The following is an 18,927-nucleotide window of genomic DNA, read 5'->3' as shown; positions in this document are numbered from 1 at the left end:
TTCAGACAGTCTCGTTCATTGGTGATACTGTGAATACCGCTGTTTTTGTTTTGGGTTTCTATTACCTGAGAATTACCTCCCAGACATTCAAAGTAGAGTCCTAAGCGATGCAAAAATCTTGTTTATTCTTCTGAAAGGAAAACGTGATGATAAAGTGTTCTTTGGTATCGATCAATATTAGCATTTATCTTTGATAATTTTTCAAGAAGAAATTACGAAATTTTAAACAAATGAATGCAGCTTATACAGGTTGAACTCTCAAATACTTCTGAAATTTAGTTCTTCAAGATTCAAAAAATTTCAAATTCCTTCATTACATGTATCTGACATGAAAACAAGTTTCAATTCGATAAAGCATAAAGCCTTAGATTTTTTTAAATATATTTAGTTTGAGATTATACATATTAAGAAAACAATTGATAGTCAGGTTGTTGCCTACCAATTTTTTCGTATGATCGTGTGCTACACATATTTTAAAATTACAAGCCGACAAATAATGCACGTTACCATGTATGAGTTTTTTAAATCAAACTGCAATGGCTGTTTTATGCAGAGCGGTGGCTTTGGTCATAATTGAAGTTCTACATTCTTGTTTGTTTTGTGCGTGAATGGATGCGTTCAGTTTGCTGTTCTTTACAACCTATTTCAGGTATTTTAGAAATTTGATTTAGAGCGTGTGTGGTAATGATTCTACACTTCTAAAAGCTTTGTGTAGAGGTGCGTTCTCAAGCATATGCGTAAATGCACATTCTTCAAGTGAAATATAAACCGGACAGAAGGCCTTTTCATTTAAAGTTTTAAATAACAGTGCAGGTCTTCTGCTAAATTTCAAATGTTAAAACGTATTGTAAGTCTAACATGTGTAATACTATTCGTAATATGGATTTGATAGCACATTTTTAACTTCGCGAAGATCCGCCCCATCTCTTTTCGTGATTCGACAGGGAACAAACTGTACCGATGGGTACAATTGTGGCTGCAGGTGAATCCCCCACCATAAGTAAAAACGACCTAATATTTAATTTTCCACGAGTTACAATAGTACACGAAGCTGCGTATTTATTCGAGCAAATAATCAAAGAAGCAAACAATTTTGATACTCAGTCATTCAACAGCTATGGCATAGAAGCTTTTTACTTTCTGATGATTAAATGGAAAAGAATCCAACCTTTTAGCTAACCTGGGCCACACAGCAAGAACATGAAATATTTTGAGATACACAAATAATATATTATCAGTGACAACTCGTGATCTCCAAAAAAGCAAATCACATAATTGCAGAGATTTCATTGAAAATTCTCGGATTTCTCAGGTTGGACTCTTGAAAGAATTTTTTTAATTTCACCTGTAACAGAGAATTTTACGCATTTGATTGCGTTATTTCAAATTTGCTCATTGGGTATCACATTTATATGTTCATATATAACAAGCGCATATATAACTCATATATATGGAACATTTAAGTGAATCAGTGACTTACTTAATTTATTAGGCGAGCCGTCACTGCCTAACGATAGCGAGTGACCAATAAAAAGTAAAATATATTTAAACAACTTAAAAACTTGGTCAACTTATGATTTCCTGAATGTAATGACAGCAACTCACAAATATTTTACATTTGCTGTTAAACTAAATGCATAAAATTCCATTGTAAATTCTAATTACAATGAATCATCAAATTAATATAGTATGCAACCACTTCCATTTCAAATGTTAGTCCGTGAGAAGTTTGCAAATTTGCTCGCTTAGCTGCGGCTGTCGTCACATAAGGTGCTACAACGAACAATGCAGTGAGTTGAATACCCAAGGTGGGTTCGGGGGACAAACTAGGAGGTCGAAAGGGTAGTACTTTATCCAATGCCAATGATTGTAAATTACGGTGTGCTTATGGTTTAAAACCATTTACCTCCACATCAGAATTAATTCGTGTACTATGAGCCTTTCAGAGTCTGCTGGTCGAGATCGTTTTTTGTTTTCAGTTTTTTTAGAATTAGTTTTGCGGGAGTAGGAGGGGGGGTTGTAGTAGTATTGCTGCTGTTTTTAGGATTTAATTTGTTGCAATTGGCCAACATTTCTTGTTCTGTGGCTGGTAATGTTAACATCAAGGCTAAACTAAAGCGTGTTTTAGGAAAGTAAAATGTTCTCACCTCCTACAGCAGGTGTTGTCTTCAGAGTATTACTTTTCTGTATTACCTTTTGCTCATTAGAATCTTATTAATCTTCGTAAATGTGAAAGCTCTGTAATTAATAGGTTTAGGTAGAAAACTGAGGACATAGATAGTAGTTGCTCCAGAAAAAAGATTTCTGGACGCTAAGGCAAGGGCGAAACAAAATGTCCACAGCAGATACAGCTTGCATCTTTGCGAAACAGAGTTTTCTTTCAGCTGCTGTTAATGTTTCACTATGGGTCACCTTTCTAATTGTTCCATTTTCATTTTATACGTTGTTGCGCTTTTTAACCTTTCCCTCATATAGTAATACAACTGTTTCACTATCTTCTAAAAGCCTGTAGTTCCTAGTTTTTTTTATCTCTTCTGTCCTTTATAAGATCTCTTTTCCTGAATGTTCCTACAACCTTCTCCAGGAATAAAGCAGGTTCACTTACTCATTATCATTCCAAGATTCAGATATCCATTTTTCTACTTTCAAGATGTCTATTTTCCTATTTTTGCAATTATGTCACACCTTTACTCCATGGCTAAGACAAAATGTCAAAGAAATTCACTTCTGTGTCTCTTTATCAGTGCTTCCCAAATGCCCTGCTTTATTGATTGGCATACCGAAGTCATGCTAGGATGGAGTATCGTGGCTTTTATGTCTTCACCTTGTAAATTATCCTTATCAGGAAGGAATGAGACATTATTGAGAATGCGAAGTGCTCTCTGTGGTAAAGGTTTCGACTGAGATAATTAACTTCTAAAATAAAAAATAAACTATTAATACATTCCATAAAAATGGCTCATTTCATCTCTGAATTTGACTGATTTTTTTGTAAGAAACAGTAAGATTATAGAAGTTGCCAGACCCATTACTTATTTTTTCACATTTTAAAAACTCCTAGGGATTTTAGCATTCGTTTATGAAATTAACGTATAGCTTAGCTAGTTTCAGCTTACGGCTACCTATATCATTGCTGCATGATAAGATGTTAGCTAAGCCTGGGGTCGATTCCCTTCCGTCTTGCACGTGACGATGCCATTTTTTTATCCTACATTGCCATCTGATCGCTTCGATTCGCCTTTAAAATACGAAATTTATTCGTAGATTTACTGGCTAGGATTCTGAAGTATTAGTTTTGAATATTACATATAAGTTCTTTAAGCAAACTCATTCAGTTAATTGAAACTAAATCCTTTTCTCATGATTTGATTTATCTAAAAAATTTAAATAATTTGCAAATAAATTTAAATATTTTATTGAAAGAAGAGTTTACAATTATGTAACTACTTCTAAATCTTAAGTACAATGTTTTATGCATACATTCAAAAGTGATAACAGTAAACAATATCAGTTACAACAATAATAACAATACCCCTACAAAACGTTTCTAAAATTTCGATTCTTCGTTTGGCTGGCTCTCCTACCAAACTCGACACTTATTTTTTCGGTTCATTTTAGAATCTTCTGAGCACTGAAATGCTTTTGAAAACTCCGGCATATTAGATATCATTCCTATCGTTCTGTAAAAGAGAAAACATATTTTAAATACATGTATGATGAGTGTGACTTTCGCTTGGAGCATTATCAATATTTGCTCAACAAAAGGGTTTTATTCGTGGAGATGTCTGTTATTATAGATATTTGGGATAAAGATGTTATTATAGATATTTGGGATAAAGATGTTATTATAGATATTTGGGATAAAGGATCTTAAAGAACGGCTGCCAAAATATATTCAAGGATGTCGATGATAGCAACTATGTAATGTATTTATATCAATTAACCGATTTTTATGATTTTAAAGTTTACTATTATTTCTCATTTCCACTAACCATCACAGGGATGCAAATAAGATTGAAGAGAATTTCAAGGGAGAATTTTTAGTGTTTTAGATGTAAAGCTTTTCGCAACGTGACTTGCAGCATTATTTTATACCGCTCAACTCGGCCTGTTACATTACGGCATTAATCATTTTGCTAGCCTATGTCAAAACGCCCCAAGTTTTAACTACCGCAGTTAGGCGAAATTTCCTTAAGCTCAGTTTAACGTACTCACTTAAAATATGAAATTTTTGCTATTTTACCATCCGCAAGTAGCGGAGATTGCTTGCAAATACAATTAATGTTTTCCTTTTGAAATCAAGTGACATGAAAATGTTATTTGAAACATTTTATGACTGTCTGGGTAATAGGATGTTAATGACGTTCTAGGTGATTACAAATTTAGAACTCTACGACTATAAACCGCGAACGCCCCTGAAATATTGTGATTTATTATTTTTCATTATTCACACACATTTAATGCACGAGTTTTTAATTTATGATTAAACTTTTGATTCGTGATTTTACGATTTGGCACAACTGCGTGTTGACGTTTTTAGTTAAATTCTCCAAAGAAAAATAAATATCTATAGTAAAAGATATTTCTCATAAATAGTAACGTACATTTATATTTTAGAACTAATATCAATGATTCTTGAATATAATATCATTAGAAAGTTGAAATTATATTTCAGGCTGCTTAATTAGCCAACATTTAAGTTCTCGACTACTGACGTCCCTTGAAGAAAATGTATCCTCCAGTTATTAAGGACTTTTACACCGACTGCTAACCCATCCAGCGAAATACTTTCTTCCGGCTACAGTAAGAAGAAATGCTATAAGGATAATATGATTATTTGTTTCTCTTACTGTTTTGCCTGTATTGCTTCTATTTTTAATATCAAATTAATCCCATAGAGGTCGTCTAAGTTGTAGTTTGTAAACGCCCTTTTGTTCTCATTCGAACGGATCAAATGAGCGCGCTTGTTCCACGTCGTTTACGTGATCCAGAGAATTTTTATTTTTCAGTTCTTAGCTTTTGGAATACATTTTATGGTTGATTTGTTAACTTTATTCATGTAAAAGTAAGTGAAAAACTGTTTTTTATCATAAAATAATGGCCGATTCAGAATCTATGAAGCTAAACTCTTGCCATTCAGACAATGATTCAGAATCAGAACATGAAACGTCTGTAAATGAGTCTGGAAGTAGTAAAAATTGTCTAGATGACTTCGCTACTAATATAAAAAAATGACGGTAAAGATACGAATTAACAGTTTCGATTGGAAGTTATCATTTGACTGATTGAAAGGGAAGCAAAAGTGGCAGGTTAAAGACATGTCTTCTTGGGTGCTTAACAGCTCGATTAAGACCAGTAGAAAGAAAGTTTTAATGTGATTTTACTGACATGAAAAACCTAATATCCGCAAGACGGAGATATGTGTGTTCATTGAAAGAAAAATGTCAACAGCAAAAGAATTAGAAAAGAAACTCGGTACATTAGTCTGAGCTGTCATGTTGAACATTACCTCTCGCCTTGTTTTAAGATATATCACACTAAAGCAGATCTTTGAAAAAAAAAGAAAGGTAAGTAAATGTAAATGAATCGAAACAATCGAAATATAATCGAACATAATTGTAAACAAATGTTATTTTCAATATATACAACTGTAAATATAACTTCTCCTTTAGGCGGCTTCTGTAAGAAGAAAAGGCTAATTCCAGGGTTGGTTTGGTTTGGTTTTGGTTTATTCGATTACGGCAAAGCACTCGAGAGCTATTTGCCTAAGGGGAAGGAGGCCTTCCTGGATGACTTTCCAAGAGAAACTGTCTCATATACACTTTACGCATGGGGAAAAACACGAAAACGCCCATGCAGCCTGCTCGTTTGCATGATTCGAACCTCGGACCGAATTATAGTGTACAGCGACTTTACCGCTCGGCCACTGGTGAGCTGGTTCAAGAAAACTACTATTATTTTATTTGCAATAAAGTGTTTTTATAAATGCTTAAAAATTTTACAAAAATTTATTTTAATAACATTTTCCTACTTACAAAAATAAAATTTAAAAAATGCCATAAAAAATGGGATTATTTTTTGGATCGAATTCAAGAAAAATGAAACGGTTAAGAAATTATGTCTGCTAACAAAATATCAACTAGTTAGCAATATTTTGCTATCAGTACTTCTCGAATCCGATCTGAAATACTCTAAATAATATCTCAATAATAAGTAATACGATGATTCAAAATTTAAATGTGCATATTACTTAAATCTGAAGCTATCATTTCGAATTTTCTGCGTGTTGAAAAATTGTCATTTAGCACCAAAATAATTTTTGAACCTTGATAGCTAGTTCTGTGGAAGTTGTGTCCATTTAGAGTAAAATAACTGTCGTATATCATTCAAGACAGATTGTACAGCTTTTAAGTCGAATTTCTAAAGTTACCCATTTTATCGCTGAAAAGAGATATAACTAGTTTTCAAGGCTACAGTAAAAGTATAGAGCTTAGAGCTTCACCGTTTATTGTGATATGACACTGTTAGATGCCAAAAAGGGACGGTTATGTCTGTGTATTACCCCTTTGTGATGGAATTTTACGTCATCCTGTCAAACAGTATTAGACAAGAAATCAAGTTATATACTCAGTATAAAAATCACGAACACATGATTTGTAACAACCTCTGATAATGTCTTGGCAACCAGTTTTGTGTTAGTGGCAAACTGTAAGAGTGATTTCGCAATTAATTTAAACGTTTCCACACACACTCAGATGTAAAGTACACACCACAATGATATCTCTCGTACTGCGGTTAAGGTAAATTACACATGTAATACTCCTTGTTTCTGTAAAGATTTTGATTATAGTAGTCACTGGGAGATAAGAGATATTAAGTAAACATAATTCAGAGTGCTATTTCGCCATCTCGTCCGACGAAAATGCAGTCCATGCAATATCTAACAAATATTCTCTGATTGCCAATTTATGCTTTCATATTAGGTATGACTTTCTTTTTGCGTACTATTATTCATCCATCATTGAGGCAAACTCTTTGAAGATTTTATGCCTTGAGATGTCATTAGAGACTTATTTACCAAACTGGATACTGATGTTTCTTCATTTCAGGTCTTCTGATATTATTCTAATCGTTATTATAGATCCGCTAATCATTATTCTAATTTATGTAGGACGTACCTCTTATGACAACGAGATAAAAGTTTTGATTCTTGAAAGTGCTATTGACTTTTTTTCTCTATCTCTGAGAACTTGTGAGTAAATTTCATAACTTTCTCCTCTAGGGGTACTACTACTGATTTCATTCGAACATCATAGTCATTCTACTGTTCATAAATATCTTGTACAACTGCAGTTTTTCTGAACTCGAGACCTATTTCACTGTTTAAGAGCTTCACCTTGCGTATGTTTGTATATATCATTATTAGGCCAATTTATACTATTTAGAAAGGAATTTAATATTTTCACTTACCTAACGTCACTTGGCGCATGTGCACCTTCATTCTTTGCTACATCTGTGTATTTCTCACACATTAACTGGAAAATATAATGCAATTACGGTGACTAATAGTAACTGTACATTTTATGGCAGTGAATGTGAATGTATTTTCAGTTACTTTAAAATCAATTGGTTCTCAAAGGTAAAAGAAATTAAAGGTGGGTATTTTTAGATTAAAAGTTAGAAACGTAAACAGAGTTTTACTATGAGCTGTATATCGTTCCATTACATGAATTATTATTCTTAAACTATTCATACTACTAATTCATTTCTTTGTATTTGAAATTAAATTATAAAAGAATTTCTGCTTCTATTTTTTATTTATTAAAAATTTATATAATGAAAAATATTCATTTTAAACTGCTCATTGTTATTTTGAGCACCGTCTCTATTATGCTTAACTCATTAAATCAAGAAACGTATGCTGAATAATTATCATAGAGCTTAAAATTTAAAGCAATATTTAAAGCGCGAATTATTCAAAGTGTTAAATGCGTCTTGCAAACGGCCACAAAGCCAAATGATATAAACTTCAGTCCATATCTTTTGTTGCATTTCCTATATCAGTGGTAATTATAACAACATTGATTAATTCCCCTACCAACATTGTTGCCTTGAGAATATTTATAAAACTACAGTTTATAACATATACAAAGGGCACATAAATTTAGATAAATATCTTCGACGGGGATTTCTTATGATACGTATTTTAAGAAAGAAAAATTGCTTCTGTAGGGCAATCGACAAGTCTCTAGAAATGATTATATATATTCCAGTATACTTTCACCCAAACATTCTCAGATGATATTTACAGCTAAATAAGCATGTAATCGCTTAATACTATGTTATAAATGTTTTAAATGTGTTATGTGGTAAACACTGCACTTACTCTTGCTGTGCTTATAAAGAACAACTGATCTTGTGTATAATTCTGCAGTCCCGGTAATTTCCCTTCGCTTTTATGGTCTTTTACCCACGACTGATAAGCCTGCAAAAATACAGAACTATTCAGAGTTAAAATACGTTCTCAAAAGTACGTGTTCTTAAAACATGTTCTCAAAAGCAAAATTGAAAAATAAATTTGGGTTTAAAAGCTGTTGATCATCACAATATTCAACTATGACCTTGTATAGTGTAAATTTGTGTAATGGATGCATATCGTGCATTTATGTATACATACATATATATACATATAAATTACTATTTAAATTAATAAATTACTATTAGATTGAAATTAATATTTAAAATACTTACATACATTCTGACTATTTTTTTTTTCATGTTTTTAAATTGAATTTGTATTCCTTGGAGATGGTATATGGAAAGTTTTCTTATTATAAATTATTATGAATTATATAAATATACACATACATGTATGTATATATATATATATACCGCGTGATTTGTATAAACGTGTATAATTTTTTTAGAGGGATAAGTTACTCAAAGAACGATTCGTAAATCCATAAAATAATTGGATGGATGTTTTAGAATGTAAAGAGAATCTCAAGGAGGATCTCTCTAGCTACGCTAATGCACACGAAAAGAAAACTCTCACTGGCTACGAGTGTTTCGTAAACCAGGGCTTTTCAGGTAAATCTCGGAGAAAAAAACTAGGTGAAAGAGTTCCAGTGAAAATACAGATCAAGGAGGAGTACCTCCATAATCAATCCACGTTTGACCAAACGTTGAATTCAAGTGTTTCCTAACGGAAAAAGTAAAATGGGCTGAAGCATCATCCTCCTAGGGCCACATCTCTTTGATCTCCTGCTGTTGGATGTTTTGCTCATATAACAGACCGGACAAGACTTCCTTTAAAGAAAATTGTATAAGGCCGTACATTCACACGAACAAGCATGAGATATGGGTCTGTTGGGTGGTCGCTAACAATGCTCCCCTCGAAACCTGATGAACACCTGGTACTGTACTGCACGCGCTCGGGTACACTTAGTGTTGTTCAGTACCCATAGCTATGCATTTTATTGTTACAAAGAAATGAATCCTTGACAACGAGGACTGTCGCAGATGCGACTCGCGATAAGTAATAAGCAGATAGCAGTTGCTCTATTTGCAGCTCCCGGTATGAAGGCAAGTGGTTCTCCAAAGGATGATTTGGGAAACATGGGGTTTGCAGCGATCTCTCATCTGTTAACACATTAATTTCATTCTGCATAACGGAGTACCATCTCTCCTAACTCAGGTGTTCGTATCCTCGTTCCCAATCCCTTTTAAGTATCCGGAAAGGTAACGTATCGGACAATCTTTGATGCAGCCGCACAAAAATCTGGTGATTTGGAAATCGCCTATTAGCTACCGCTCATCGCACATTCGTAAAGCTTGCTTTCCCTTTGGAAACAGTCACTCCATATGTTAGATGCATATCTGCTAACTGAAAATTTGGCAAATTATTGATAGTATCTTACTGAAAACGCAGGATTCCTATTCTGAAATATCTACTCTAATTAATATCTCTTAAATATGGGATAATATATATGCTGAAAATTAATTTCTGCAAGTACTCGTTTACACTAATCAAACAATAAAATAATATGTGCAATCTTTTGTTACGCCTCTTCAGTTATATGTGTTATACATATAAAGTCTCATATATATAATTTTTATTAAAAGTTACAAGGTATTTTTTCCCTCCATTCTGCATGCTTTCATGCTGTAACGGTAGCACACTCGGCGGGTATTCGAGAGGTCCAGGATTCGAGTCATGGCGGAAACATTGCTCATTTTTCATGTCTCCTGCTCCAAAATAACCCAATGACTCCACAGTGACTCAAAGCCACAGAATTAAATCGCTAATAAATCACGGCGCAACTTGGCCTGAACCAGGCAGACACACTCTAACACTAACTTCTGAAACTCCTGCTAAAATAGTATAACTTTTTTTCTTTTTCTTTCTCAATGCGAATAAACTCTCTCTATATCATTTGCATTCTGGAATGCACAGGGTGAGTGAAAAGAGAGTGATAGGAAAGTACTAAAAATTAACTATTAATTAGTTAAAAATAAATAGATAAACCTCACAAAGTAATTCAATTATCTAGCGCCATAACTCTTCTTATCATGTGACATTAATCACCAGCTCTTGCTGGCAAATACACGCATTATAGTTAATCTTGCTACACGTCTTCCAAAGCTTTAAAAACTCTGCATAGTATTACAATAAACAGCATGAGTGATTTAAAAACAAAAATGCGCATTCTCTTTCTGGTATATTTTCTTTAGTTTATTATAATAAAATACAGTTTAACTGTTTTTTTTATTTGGTTTAATTATGACAAAGCTCTCGAGGGCTTTGTCATAATTAAACCAAATAGGGGAAAGATGTCTTTTTGGAGGTCTCTGTAAGGGAAACGGTCTCGTATATCCGTTACACATCGGGAAAACCATGAAAACGCCCATGCCGTCAGCTATTTCTCCGGGATTAGAACTCTGAACTGAACTAATAGTATTCAGCGACTTTCCCTCTAGGCCGCTGGTGGGTCTATACTAGTTTAAATGTTCCCTTTTGTAAACATCAGGCAAGTAATGAAGGTCGTTTCAAATGATGCGCTTTAGATCTTAATCGACTAGACGTTAACCTAGTCAACAGTGATTTTGCTAAAGCTGTGCTAACTACAAAACTGAAATCAGATATATTTTTGGTCATACGCACGTTTTTAATATGAAATGCATTTTCCTGTTCATCGTTTTTTATTATTTTCTCTCACAAGATTAATCGAATACCATGAAATGAAATATTTCTATAAATCAGTTTGAAATTAACGTGAAAGATGCATAGGAATCCGCATTCAATTTCTGCAAACAAAAACATAATTTTTTCTGCAGTGTGTAATGTTTAGTAATGGTTCAAATTTTCCAAGATAGCTTTCACGTATTTTTCTGCTTTTTCTAATAATTTTATCTTACCAAAATCGAGAGGGGAAATTGTATGGATAATTTAATTTTCGAAGGACACAGTTAGAGAAAGAACATAGCAAAACGTTTTCAAGGATAAATGATCGGTAGTTAACATTGTTATTTGTTCAAAAGAAACCTGCATTACACTAACAATGCATAGTAATATTAGCATTACAGTATGCAATGAGATTAATCCACTAATTATTAATATGCAGGTAATAATACTTGGGAAGTCTAAATTTCTACTTCCCTGAGTCTTGAATCATGCTCTCCCTTATCCTCTGCTAATACTAAGCCCTCAAATCATTCAGAACTGCTGGGTCTGTGTAGTCTTTGCTACAGTTTTCAGAACATCCCATTTTCATCACTAGCATCGCCACCTTTTAGTCTGTCTTCTCACGTGCTGTGATATTCAGAGCCACAAAGAGCATTAAATGTCACTGTTTTTCTGAAACTCTTCATTATTATTGCTTCATCAACCGGAACCCACGAACCCAAAGTTCTCGGGCAAATGAATTAATGCGAAAAAGTAAACAAAATGTGGACGAACCTATTTTAAAATTTAGGGAAGCTTGCTTTCTGAAGGAAGTCGAAAGTTACGCCAATACATAAAACAATTTCAGAACCTAGTGGCTGAAAGACTAAGGGAAAACTACTCAAAAGAAGAAACCGTATGATATATATAACTTAAGTTTGCAAGTATGATAGCATAACATAAGTATGATATATATAACTTAAGTCTTTAAACCTTTCAGCTTTTCTTACCCTGTAAGCTGCATTTAAACCACTATTATCAGCTGTACTTTCTCCTTGCTGTGCCTTCCCATCGATCTGCAAAGAATCCAAAGTTAATTTGAATTAATATAGCTTTTTTTGTTTCATTTGGAAACAGAGGGATGACAATTGAGTGCTGGGTTAAAGCTTGTTTCTCCTTCCCTACCATAGAATAAGCCCTTTTAAATAAAGAAACCAGAGGGAAAATAAAACCTTTTCTGGGATTTTATGCTATTTCTCAATTATTTATTTGTTTACGAGAGTGCAAAATTTGTGTTCGGATCTTTTAAGTTTATTTCTCAGTTCATCAAGTGAAACCAAATAATCCTTTTTAAAATTACACTTTGATTTTGGTTTGAAAAATTTAATTAATTAATATGAAATTTACAGAAGACAAGGGAAAGCGAAAGTTAATATATACTATGCAATTTTATCTTTTGGAATAATTATTTAGCAATTTAGTTTTTTTTTTTTTTTTTTTTTTTTTTTTTAATTATGAGTCAAGTAAGGTAAAATTGGAAATAAAAATATAAATTTTAATATTTTAATTATCTTAAATAAAGGAAAGTGTTTCTATTTCAAAATAAGGTACTAAGGTACGCAATGCTTACGTTAACTCAATTAACTAGTCTATAGCTGCACAATTAAGGTTAATCATTTCTTTATGGAATAAACCCCTTTGAAATGGCATTTTATTTAACTCCATCATTGTGATGTCGAAATTTCTTCAAAGCTTATAGAACATTTTCATACATGGAGAAGTTATATTAATACAGTAATTATTAAAACGTTTCACCTAAATTTAAATGACATGGAATTAAAGACATGAAGGCTGGTGCGAAAGTGATTAACTCTGCTTTTCTTTAAAGACCTCAGTTTCCTAAACGTTTTCGTATAGCAATTCGACTATATAAAAGCAATCTAATTCTCTAACATCAAACTTTACTCCTCAAAATGATAGTTCTTGGAACGAATGTTGAAAATGCTATGAGAGTTATTTTTGGCAGAACGAATGATGGCACAAATGTTGCAGAGAAGTTAAACTCGAACCTTTAAAGGTTCACCTGAGTTTTTGTGATAAGAATACTGATGTGGTTAAATTAAATTTAACACTTCGAATTATGCTATTTTCCCTCCTATTCTTCGCAGGTGAAACAGACGTCCTATTCTGCTTTCTTTATTGCACTGATTAATTCTAATGCTCACTCGATGCAGACGATCTATATAGGGTAATTCGCCTCAACAAATGTTTGTATAGTCAGTCGTAGTTCAAGTAGTGTTTTACATGGTATTCTACCTGAAACGTAAAATATTATTACTTATTTATCTTCGAAGTTCCAACCGCACAGTAGTCCTGGACACACTGGTAGAATGCTTCTTTAGTATCTGTCATTGTAGGCCAATGAGGCCAACTTTAATTTTTGATCAAAGAAAACAGAGAGTTGTTGGCTCACTGATATGCAGAGTACGTATGTGGCTGATAATTCACTATACGGTCGAAATATCTTTTAATTGTGCTTTCTTTGTAACGTAAGTTATGCTGTTTTGCACCATGTGATTTCATACACTTCTTCTGTAAAGAAAATGTTAACACTTTCTAAAAGTTATGCTGAATTACTACAGACTTCACCTATGTGACGCGACTTGTCGGGTAACTTTATAAAATAAGCGTATGCAAGGCTACAAAGAATTATGTATGAAGTCCAAAACTGCAATGAATGAATTGCTTTGACATATTTTATTTATTATACTGATTTTAATATTGCAACATTACATTTGCAGCATTATCTCTGCGGTCTTGTTTAGGTATATCAGCGCAAGGCATTTAAAAGTGCATAGAAATCTGCATGTTGACTTATTTTGCAAATACATCTTTCCGAAGTTGTTTGGAAAGAAATTTACATATTATTCAACAGATTAATGTACTTATTAAGAAATTAAGAAGTGCGATAAAGTCAGTCATTATTTCGCTGAACGATAGATCAATGAACAGCTAGTCATTTTTATTTTGCTTTTCCTGTCAGGGAAACTAATGAGTTCACAGGAATGCAGGATTTGATTGAACACATTAATAGCTAACACCTCCTTCCCTACAATAATTGAACAATCTGAAAGAATCCAGAAGTTAACGTCTCACCAGACAGTTTGTTAAGGTTTTTATTCTTTTCCTGTTTACCAATTAGTTTCCTGTTTACCAGAATCTTAGCTCGCAGTTTACCAATCTGCATTGGGATTTAATTTTTGCTAACACAATTTTTTTTTAAATTTTATTATTAAACAAACTCTACACACTAAGCCGCTTAAAATTCAACAGTAATATCGCAAAATCTTTAAGGGGTATCAGAAACCCCTATACCGACAATGTTAAATTGGCCATTTTCGATGTACCTTTTCTCAAATTCTGCTGTAGATAGACGCTTGAAATTTTTTGTGTAATTAAAGTGTACCTATCTAATTATACTGAAATGAGCTTTTGAAACATTTTGAATTTTAGAGTAATTTACATAATATTTTGTTAGACATAGTAAAATTTAGCACTTTTCTCACACAAAAAACTTTTTAAAATTTTTTATTTTAAGAAATTCCTAATATTTACTGAAATGAGCTCACAAAAAGCTCATTTCAGTAAATATTAGGAAACCTAATAAATAAGCCATAAAAATATTAGATACCTGTAAGCAGTAGTTCCTGAGAAAAGGTACATCGAGTATAAAAAAATCACGTTTGGAGAAAAACGCGATTTTATGTAAAAATCCTCATTGATCAAAGCAGTCGACGACATATTAAAACTAGATTTTTTTTTACAGTTCTAATTTTCATAGAGATTAAAGAATGGTATTTTTAGAAAGCTAAAAGTGTAGAAAATTTGAAAATGCAAAAATCCGAAATCACAATTTTTTGAAGATTTTGGGGTTCCAACACCCCTTAAAAACAGCTTATTTTTAGAATATCAATGGGATGTTAAGTGCTGCCTAATACTGTTTCCAGTCTTTTCCCAGTTCATCTTAGCAATGTTCAGCTTTCTTTACAAGATCACCTACTTATACCCCTTTTCTGCCTTTTTAACATTATTATTAAATACCACATTATTCTCACTCAAGGTCACATAAAATGCAACCGCAAAAACACAAAATTTTTAAGAGCAGCATATATTTTTGAATTCTTCGCGTTTTTGGAATTTTTCCTCGATTCATCATATCAGCGTTCAATTTACTTAGTAATATGAATTACAAAAACGTATTTTATCCAGTTATTAACCGCATGATGATCTTCCTCTTCCTTCTCATTACAAGCAATGTTATTTCTCATTTTCCTTCTGCTGAGCTATCCACAAGTAATTACAAAATTTTATTGTAGCATTTTAGCGAATTCCACAGTTTTTATGGCATTAAACGAGGTTCAAGCGAGTCTAAAAATTGGGCTCATTTTTATTATCACAGTTTGAGATCATCCAAGAAGAGAGGTTTCAATTCTTTTGCACTTCCTTGAGATATCTGTACAATTTTTAGTTCATTATCAATTTTTATTTAATTATTAGTTTAAATGAGTGTTATCTTTTGTTGACCTTCTTATGGTCATCTTAATATTGCTACAACCTGTCCTCTCCTAAGCCTTAAATCTTTCCTCTTAAAGATTTTCTACTTGTTTCAATTTGTTCAAACAACAAATTAAAAAAGAATTTTACTCCAATAAATTTCAATCTAAAAACTCGTACAGTATAACCGAAATAGCAACAGAGAGACTGCACTTTATCTGTCCAATCGATCGTCCACTTCATGGTTACGAGAATTGTCCATCATTTCTTGTTTTAAGTTCAGCCTTCAGGAATCATTCGTTTTCTGTTCAAAGATTCATAACGAAAGATAACGCCAGCAGTATTTCATGAGATCTCTATGAACATAATATGGTATTCCAACGGGAGAATGTTCAATGTGGTAAACTTAAATGATAATATGCGAAGGCTGCATTTCCAATCTCTCATTAATTTACTATATCTTTAGAGAATTGCTTCTTAAGTAAATTTTGTTCCTCTCCTCCGCATTTAGATGAAAGAGCTTTGGAAACAGTGTCTAACAGCGGTGGTAGAACTGCACTCATAGATATTTCAGCTAAACTCTTTTTTATCAAACGCTTTATACCTGAATGACAAATAAGCTAAAATCCTAAATAAGTTAAATGGATGAACTATAAAACAGCTTTGATGGGTACCAGAGGGATATTAAGACACTGAAAAATTATCCCTTTGCTGGTCTGATTTTAAAAGCGGGGAAGATGAGTTTACTAAACGGCAGTTTTCCTATTAATGATTAGTATATATTTGCTTAGGGTTTTGAAATTTAAATGTAATAGCTGCTGATTTTACTAAATAATGAGTTTAATAAGCGTCATACTATGTGCATTTTTATATATAAACAAGCAAACCCACATACACACATGTGCATAAGAAGAAAAACAGCTATGAATCTAGCTTACCTTCCTCCCGTACATATCAGTATAGTTATCATACTGTTTTATTAGCCAGTTGACCTTCTTTTCAAAATTTTCGGCAGCTTTATTTCTGATCCAGTCGACGTAATTACCATTTTTATCAAAATAGCGACCTGTAAATTTATCGGCATTAAAACTGACGCAAGAGTGCGCTTATAATCTGAAAAAAAGCAACCTAAAGCTAGACTGTAAAGACAATGGAATAGTAGGTACTATGTATCTCGCTTACAGCGTCTTTGTTGTGTAAAATTATTTTAATAAACTTCTGTAAAGCATCTGGCATTTAGAGATATCATTTCATTTTGAGAATTGATTCATATATTGAGAAAAAGTGAACGCCTTATTAGAAAATAATATTTAAACTTTTGTAGCCGTAGCTAATACCAGAATTTCAATATCTCTCTCGGAAACTAGTATCTGACTGGTCAACGTTTTTCTTTCTAAAGTTCTTACCATATTTTTATTATGTACTGCATTTTGTCCCTAATAAAAAGAAAAAAATACTCTTCTTTGCGAATTTGGGAAGAAATTTAAAACAATAAAAATGGTTTTTGTTTAGAAATATCGAAATTTTATATTTTCAAATTCTTATTTATTTACTTTTTATAAACTAACTGGCTGAAAGAATTTTTCAATAAGATCTTTAAACACGTTTTAACAATCATTGCATTCAGCCATTAAGGAGAAAAGCCATATTAATATGTAGATAATTTTATTATTGGTGTACATTTCTCATTTTCGCTTTTAAGATTAGGATCAAACGTTTGATAGTTTATTTACAGAATTAAATATATTACGAAGGAAAAACTAAAGATGTAATTTATGAAGGAAGTGAAGAGAAATGAACACACAATGGATTAGTGGAATCGAAAACTATAATAGTAATAGATGAAATATAAATAAAATGATTAATGATTAAATAACGAAATCTCGTTTAAATCAATAAGAAATGCAGGTGATGAGCCTAAAATTGCAGAGATAGAAACATCATTGATCGGAATTCTCGATTTTTATTTTTGTTTTCCAACGCTCTAACAACTCAGCTGACTGCAACGATACCCATAACTAAAAATGATGAAACAAATAGAAGGCACTCTATCAGTAGTTCATCTAATAATTAATAAATACGTATCGTATGGTACAGGCTGTAGTTGTCTTTCTGTCTGTCTTGTAGAAAATTTAACAGGTGTACTTTACATAATACTTTTTTGCAGCTGTATTGCAGAAATAGTTATTCTGTTGAAGAAATTTCATTTTTAAGTATTTGGTGTTGAGTTACTTATGGAGCATTTTATTACGTTTAAAATAGCGAGCACTGTGCACTTTAATAATTAAAAAGCAGTCTTAAGGCAGAAAATTTGAATTTGTATCCCTACTAAAAATGCCCCATAGAAACCAGTAAAACTTTTTATGGGTACCCATAAGATTTTATGGGTTTTTATTGACTTTTACTGGTTTCTGTTGGTCTCTGTGGGTTTTTTTTTACTGGTTTCAAAACGACCCATAGAAACCAGTAAAACTTTCTACTGGTACCTATAGAATTTTTGATGGTCTCTATTGACTTTTACTGGTTTCTATTGATCTCTGTGGGTTTTTCTTACTGGTATCAATTGACACCCATACAACCAACATTCAATGGCAGAACTTTGTACTGGTTTGTATAGGTTTATATTGACTTTTGCTGGTTTTCTTACTGGTATCAATATAATAATAAATCTTCTGTTGGTTTATATGGGTTTGTGCTATTTTTTTATCTGACGTTAATATACTTCTTGTAAACAAAATTATGAAAATATGATCTCTTTAAGACCACCAGAGTAACCTGTAAACGCAGGTGGTCGTTTTAGAGAGGGTTTTTACTAAACATGCTATTTTTTTTATTTAAATTTTTTTCGGAAACAATAACAGTAATCATATACACTACACACAACGAGGTCTCTCCAAGGCGACCAGCCGCAAATAAAAATTCATCTTTGCAAGTGGTCGCCTTAGAGAGGTGATGCTCAATACCAATAGATACTCACGTTCTCAGAGATACGTTTATCTTTTAGAGGTGGTCGTCTTAGGGAGATTACATCTACGGAATGAATCTCTCTAAGGCGACCAGACACACTTGCAGACTTTTCTTTGTGAATGGTCGCCTTACAGAGGGAATATTCAATACCAAAGTATACTAATGTTTTCAGAAATACTGGTTTCTTTCAGAGGCGGTCGTCTTAGGGAGGTGGTTTTTGCTACGAGTTGGTTCTCTGAATA

This window comes from Stegodyphus dumicola, chromosome 2 (genome assembly GCF_044657685.1).
Source record: "Stegodyphus dumicola isolate Sdum_Otavi_A_Nest chromosome 2, ASM4465768v1".
NCBI lineage: Eukaryota > Metazoa > Arthropoda > Arachnida > Araneae > Eresidae > Stegodyphus > Stegodyphus dumicola.
The sequence above is the reverse complement of the archived record's forward strand: the minus strand, read 5'-3'. Positions refer to the sequence as shown.